The sequence below is a fragment of the Mustela lutreola genome, chromosome 15, assembly GCF_030435805.1.
Source record: "Mustela lutreola isolate mMusLut2 chromosome 15, mMusLut2.pri, whole genome shotgun sequence".
In the NCBI taxonomy this organism is placed as follows: domain Eukaryota; kingdom Metazoa; phylum Chordata; class Mammalia; order Carnivora; family Mustelidae; genus Mustela; species Mustela lutreola.
In genome coordinates, this window is record NC_081304.1 from 19,256,251 (window position 1) to 19,262,460 (window position 6,210).

General features: G+C 49.5%; 1 non-coding gene across 1 annotated transcript; it reads right to left on the bottom strand.

The window, feature by feature from the left end:
* Positions 1 to 3,966: 3,966 nt before the first annotated feature.
* On the bottom strand, positions 3,967 to 4,157 carry LOC131817288 (U2 spliceosomal RNA). The gene has a single exon (XR_009348471.1). It is a non-coding gene; the product is annotated as a U2 spliceosomal RNA (small nuclear RNA).
* Between the last annotated feature and the right edge of the window lie 2,053 nt (positions 4,158 to 6,210).

The window sequence follows — 6,210 nt, forward strand, 5'->3', positions numbered from 1 at the left end:
GCCATTGGGGACGCCAAGCGCAACCAGAGAACGTCTTCCCCGGGCCGAGGCTGCCAACTGCAGGGCCTCCCAAGTGTTCTGTCCCCGGGGCTCCAGAGGACTGTTGGGTCCCTGCCGGCGTCCTCAAGTCTGGGCCTCACCGTATCCCTTCTGCCTGGTCCTGCAGTGACCCTGCCTTCACCTCAAGGTCTACACTGTACTCTTCCACGGCTCTGTGAGGTCCTTTCCAGCACCTCAGCTTTCATAACAAGTTGAAGAGACCCGGTTGGAGAGACTGACCGGTTTTGTTTCCTCGGACTTCCTCTCCCTTCTGACCCCTCCCTCTCCCTCTCAAGCCTTCTCCCCTTTTCCTTTTCCCAGTTACGAACAAAAGCTTTTACTTCTAGGACGAGCATCAGAACTGGGTCAGTCGGTCTGACTTGTCAGTGGGGAAAAGACGTTGCTTTTTTCTAGCAACAGCCAGCTAAGCTGGGGTCACACATACCCCGTTTTAAAAGTGACTCAAGGGGGGACAGTTTGCCACAGTCTCACCGCTCAAAGTGTGGTCCCCAGACCAGCAGCGTTGGAGTCCTGCGAGCATATTGAAAATGCAGAACCATAGGCTTTTTAACAAGACTCTCATGTGTACACAGCAGCCTGAAAGAAAAGTGTTCTGCAACGGGACTTGATGGCTGAGGGAGAGAGGCAGAGAGAAGCAGCGAACACAGTTTTGAGGATCTCAACTTTCACTACCAACACAGGCAACCCAATTCCTCACCATTCTTCTCACACTCTCACTTTCTACAACCCTGAGGAGAGTCTCAAGTTTCTAGAATCTTCTGGCAGTAAGAAAGAGAAAAGGAAGGCGCCCATTGGTGGGGCTTTGGAATTACCTGGGAGGTTCCGTGGGGTGGAGCCCGTGGCCGACCTGATGACCAAGAAAGATTTCTTGAGACGTCTTGAGTGCAAAATTGTGGTTTATTAAAGCATGTAGAAAGAACCCCTGAGCAAAAAAGAGCCGTACTGAGGGCCTGTGGAGGGGCCTTTTAGATACCTACAAGTTGGGAGGTGGGGGGTAAGGAAAGAGAGAGGTTTCAAAAGAACTTTCATATGCTAAAGAGGACCTAGGAGATATCTGAGGTCTTGCCATTTTCACGTTAAGGTTGTTTTTCCGCTCAAGCAAGGCATTAACATTAAGAGCGTTGGGAGCTTCCCGGAAGGAGGTCGCGCCTGTCACACCCAGGAGTGGGGGTGGGGGGAGGGTGCCCGGTGTCCCCTTCTGCTTTGTCTGCAGCCAGCCTTCTGCTCCCTCCTCACCCCTAATGTAGGAGCTCAATGTTTGCTTTTTTTCTTTTCAGGTCGTTAGTGATGAGGAGCTTGCAAGAACTGGGGATGAGATAGGGGAAAAGCATAGAAGAATCTGATTAATTAGGTGCCCCTGAACGTTCCCTGAGAGACGTGAACAAAGAAGTGGGAAGCTGTTACGCTTTCTATGACACAGCCGGGTGTTACTCCAAGCCTGAAAACCTTGGAGGTAGGACGTCCCCAGAGTTGCAGATGATTGAGGCAGTGCAAGGGCCAGCAGAGTGCCTCTCCCCCAACCTCCCACCCTGAATGTGTTCAGGATCCTGGGGCTAAAACAGAAGTGTTTGTGTGTTGGGGAGCAAGTTGCATGTCCAGCTCCATGAGATCCATAAAACTAGGTTGTCTTGGGCGCTTGGGTGGCTCAGTGGGTTGGGCCGCTGCCTTCGGCTCAGGTCATGATCTCAGGGTCCTGGGATCAAGTGCCAGTGCCGGATCGGGCTTTCTGATCGGCGGGGAGCCTGCTTCCTCCTCTCTCTCTCTCTCTCTCTCTGCCTGCCTCTCTGCCTACTTGTGATCTCTCTCTGTCAAATAAATAAATAAAAATTTAAAAAAAAAAATGGTTGTCTCAACCAAATTCGGGGCTTCAAAACTTGCCTGCCATTATTTAGCACCCACTATGTGCCCGCTAATCCCCACATTTTCCCCTTGTTTTTTAAACATCTCAATTCAATTAACGACTATAGAATGTATTACTCCTTTCAGAGGCAGAGGTCAGTGATTCAACAGTCTTATATAATACCTAGTAGTTTTTTTTTTTAAGATTTTATTTATTTATTTGACAGAGACACAATAAGAGGGAAAAGCAGAGTTCCCCATCGAGCAGGGAGCCCAGTGTGGGGACACATCCAAGGACCTTGGGACTGAGCGACCCAGGCGCCCCACAGTGCTCATTCTGAAGCCAGAGAGCTAGGTTCTTGTCTCATGGAGCCAAAGAATGAATCTTGAGGACAAAAGAGAGTAAAGGGATAGAGGTTTATTAAGTGAAGATACAGAAGAAGCCCTCAAGAGTGAGAAGGGTCAGGATGCCTGGGTGGCCCAGTGGGTTAAGCCTCTGCTTTCGGCTCAGGTTATGATCTCAGGGTCCTGGGATCAAGCCCCAACATCAGCGGGGAGCCTCCTCCACCCAACCCCTACCGCCTGCCTCTCAGTCTACTGCTGATCTCTGTCCGTCAAATAAATAAAATCTTAAAAAAATAAAATAAAATGATGAGTGTCCCAACAGGATTGCCAAGGAGGGTTCGGGTTTGTCTTTAATAGAAAGGGAACCAAAATCCTTTTAACATGTCCACTGATATTAGTGATAATACTTGCAATGGCTTACTTCCTTTAGGGTCTGGTTATTCTTTGTTGGTCGCAGGTGATTATCATAAAAAAGACACTCATCCCACACACCTAGGGCAGGGAGGTCCGGTTTGTTCCCTTATCTCTGGTTTCCCCAGGCCTCCACATTTTTGAGATTTCTGTGACAAGGCTCCTGTGTCTCCCTACCTAGTCCTACCTGTACTTAATTAATTCCATCATGTGCCCTCTTTAATGTCCTTCACCCAGTTTCCCCATCCTCCCAAACCCCTCCCTTTAACTCATTTCATTCTTTCAAGGATCTCAAAGAGAAAAAGTGTTATGGTATTTTCCATTTGAAGAAACCGAGGCTACCAAGGCCCAGCACCGAATTTCTTCACCTTCCTTCCTCTTCTTCCTCCCTTACTCTTGGATGGTGGTTTTACAACTTGGTGAGTCCTTAACTGGATCCACACAGTAATAAAGTAGGTCAAACTATCCTTGTTCAACAGATGAGAAAACAGAGCTTCAAAAAGGGTCAAACTCACTAGATTTAATATCAGGTTTAGGGGAGCCTGGGTGGCTCAGTGGGTTAAAGTTTCTGTCTTCCGTTCAGGTCATGATCCCCAGGGTCATAGGATCCAGCTCTGCATGGGGTCTCTGCTTAGCAGGAAGCCTGCTTTTCTCTCTCTCTCTCTACCTGCCTCTCTGCCTACTAGTGATCTCTCTCTCTCTGTGTCAAATAAATAAGTAAAATGTTAAAAAAAAATAAAGTCAGGTTTAGCAAAGACAGTAACAGAAAGGTCTAGGAACCCCGACAGTTTGTTCTTCCACCAATCACTAGAAAAAGACAAAAAACACCTGCCTCCACGTTTCACTAATCTGGGAATAAAAATACAGGAGACTCTATTACAGCAAATCACCCCCAAAAGCTACTTGACAAAAATTTTGCTAAACCAAGCATAAGCGTTGTCCCACAAGGTATCAAAAATAAGCTACAGAGGCGTCTGGATGGCTCAGTGGGTTAAGCCGCTGCCTTCGGCTGAGTTCATGATCTCAGAGTCCTGGTCTCAGAGTCCTGAGTCTCTGCTCAGCAGAGAGCCTGCTTCTCTCTCACTCTGCCTGCCTCTCCATCTACTTGTGATTTCTCTTTGCCAAATAAATAAATAAAATCTTTTAAAAAATTTAAAAAAATGAGAAGCTACAGAATTACAGAAAGTTGGGTACATGAAAAACAGAAATCGCAATAAACCTCATCACACCAAAACAAAACCAGTAAAAAGCCTAAAACCACTGCATCTAAAAGCAACTTCTGTTATTAGAAACCACACATTTTAACCCCCAAAGGGGTGCACCGTTCCTGGAAGTACTGCAATACCAGGTCGATGCGTGGAGTGGACGGAGCAAGCTCCTATTCCAACTCCCTGCTCCAAAAATCCATTTAATATATTGTCCTCGGGTAGAGGACGTATCAGATATTAAACTGATAAGAACAGATACTACACTTGATCTTAGCCAAAAGGCCGAGAAGCGATACCGCACATTCGTCCCTCGCGGTCACCGCCAAGTCGCCATCCATATTGCACTCACGGCGAGCCGCGGCGCGCACGGCCCACGCCTCGCTTCCCTCCCCTCGCCGACAGCGCTATGGCGGCCATCGCTCAGGACGCTCGGCCGCACACGTGTCCATTCTCTACACCTGAATACAGAAATGGTGCTTCTGTCGTCGCTTTGTCGCTCGCGCCGATCGCCATTTCTAATTTGAATGCCCCGCCCCTTCCGCGCACGGAGGCGTGGCCGCGCCGGAGAGGAACCCCGGTGGAAGCAGAGCTCGGGTTTGGTGGGAAGTGCTTGCTGGCGTGAGGGGAAGACCCAGAGAAGTGGGGATGTCCCCGGGGAGGACGGGGGCTGGGGCAGAGTGGTCCGAGTTTCCGCGAAACTCGTCGGGGCATCACCTTAGGACCCTGCTGCGGGATTGCTGGGTCCCCGCGGCTGGGAACCAGCGGAGAAGCGCGGGGCTGTGGCCACCTGGGAAGGGCTCCAGAGACAAGGCAGGGCGCCGAGACTGGGCCCTGATATGGTGGCCACCCTGCCCCATCCGCGGGGCCCTTGGGCACACTCCCTAACCTCCTGAGCCTCAGTTTCCCCAGTGGAGAAGTGGTCGCCTTCAGACCTCCTTGATGGGATTTAGGGAATGCAGATGTATCTAATGAGGTGACCTTGGTGTTAGTGGTTGAGAATATGCGTTCTGGGTTAGGGTTAGAGTTAGATGGAGCAAGGGACACGAGAAAAGACAAACGTTCCTTGATAGGGCTCACACCTGGGCTTAGTGCTTTCTTCATCTCAAACTTGCCCAGTTTGCCTATGCATGGGGCAGTTGAGGCAGACAGGTGAAGAAACTTGCCTGAGACCCTGGGCTTCATGGAAGAGGCTGGCTGGGCCTGGAAATCCGAGAGCGCAGGGCCTAGAAAGGGCACCAAGGGGAACCTGATGCTTGTGTGTCCAGCGCACGAGGAGATGAAGTGTTGCCCAGAGTGACACAGGAGTCCTTCCCGCAGACAGGCCGGAAGGCCACAACCCGTGCAGGCCTTGAGAGCGTTGGCTCCCAGTACCCGGTGGGACCTACTGTATACCTTGGCCTCCTCGATTCACCCTCCCCCTTCTGTCCCTTATCTCTAAACAGGGAGCTGGCGAGATGGGAAATTACTGCACATCATTACTGGGGATAAGGAGACATATTTGCTATAGACTGTATCCTGGAGAACCAAAGGCAGGGAAACTAGCTCCGGCAAGTCACTTCTCTGTAGCCTCCTCATCTCCAAAGGGAGACTATGATCCTGGCCTATAATCCTGACCTTCACCTTCCCTCCTCCACCCAGGGCCCCGCCTTCTACCTTACCTGCCTTTCTTTTATTTCGTAGCAGCGTATCCCTGGACACCTAAACGTGAGTTTATATTGCCTTTTAGCTCAATAGCGCATAAGCCCTAGAGCAGGGATCTCTATTTTGTCCACTTCTTCTTTTTTTTTTTTTTAGATTTTATTTATCTTTAAAAAAAGTTTTATTTGACAGAGACACAGGGAGAGAGAAGGAACACAAGGAGAGGGGGAGTGGGAGAAGGAGAAGCATTCTTCCCATTGCTCAGGGAGCCCAGATTCATGTCATTCTGGTAGAGCTAGGTTCTTGTCTCATGGAGCCAATGAATGTATCTTGAGGACAAAGGAGAGTGAGTAAAGGGACAGAAGTCTATTAATTGAAGATACAGAATAAGCCTGCAAGGGTGAGATGGGTCCCCACAGGCTTGCCAATGAGGGCCCCTAGGATTCCTCTTTTATAGAAAGGGAACCAAAATCCTTGTAACATCTCTGTTGATATTAGTGAAAACACTTTCAATGGCTTCCTTCCATTTTATGGTTTGGTTATTCTTTGTCATAAAAAAAGACACCCATCCCATACACTGGGGCAGGGCAGGGCATAGGGTTTGTTCCCTCATCTCTGGTTTCCCCAGGCCTCTACACTCACATGGCCCCTGTCTACGTCTCCCTTTACCTAGTCCCACCTGTCCTTCCTCAGTTCCATCAGGTGCCCT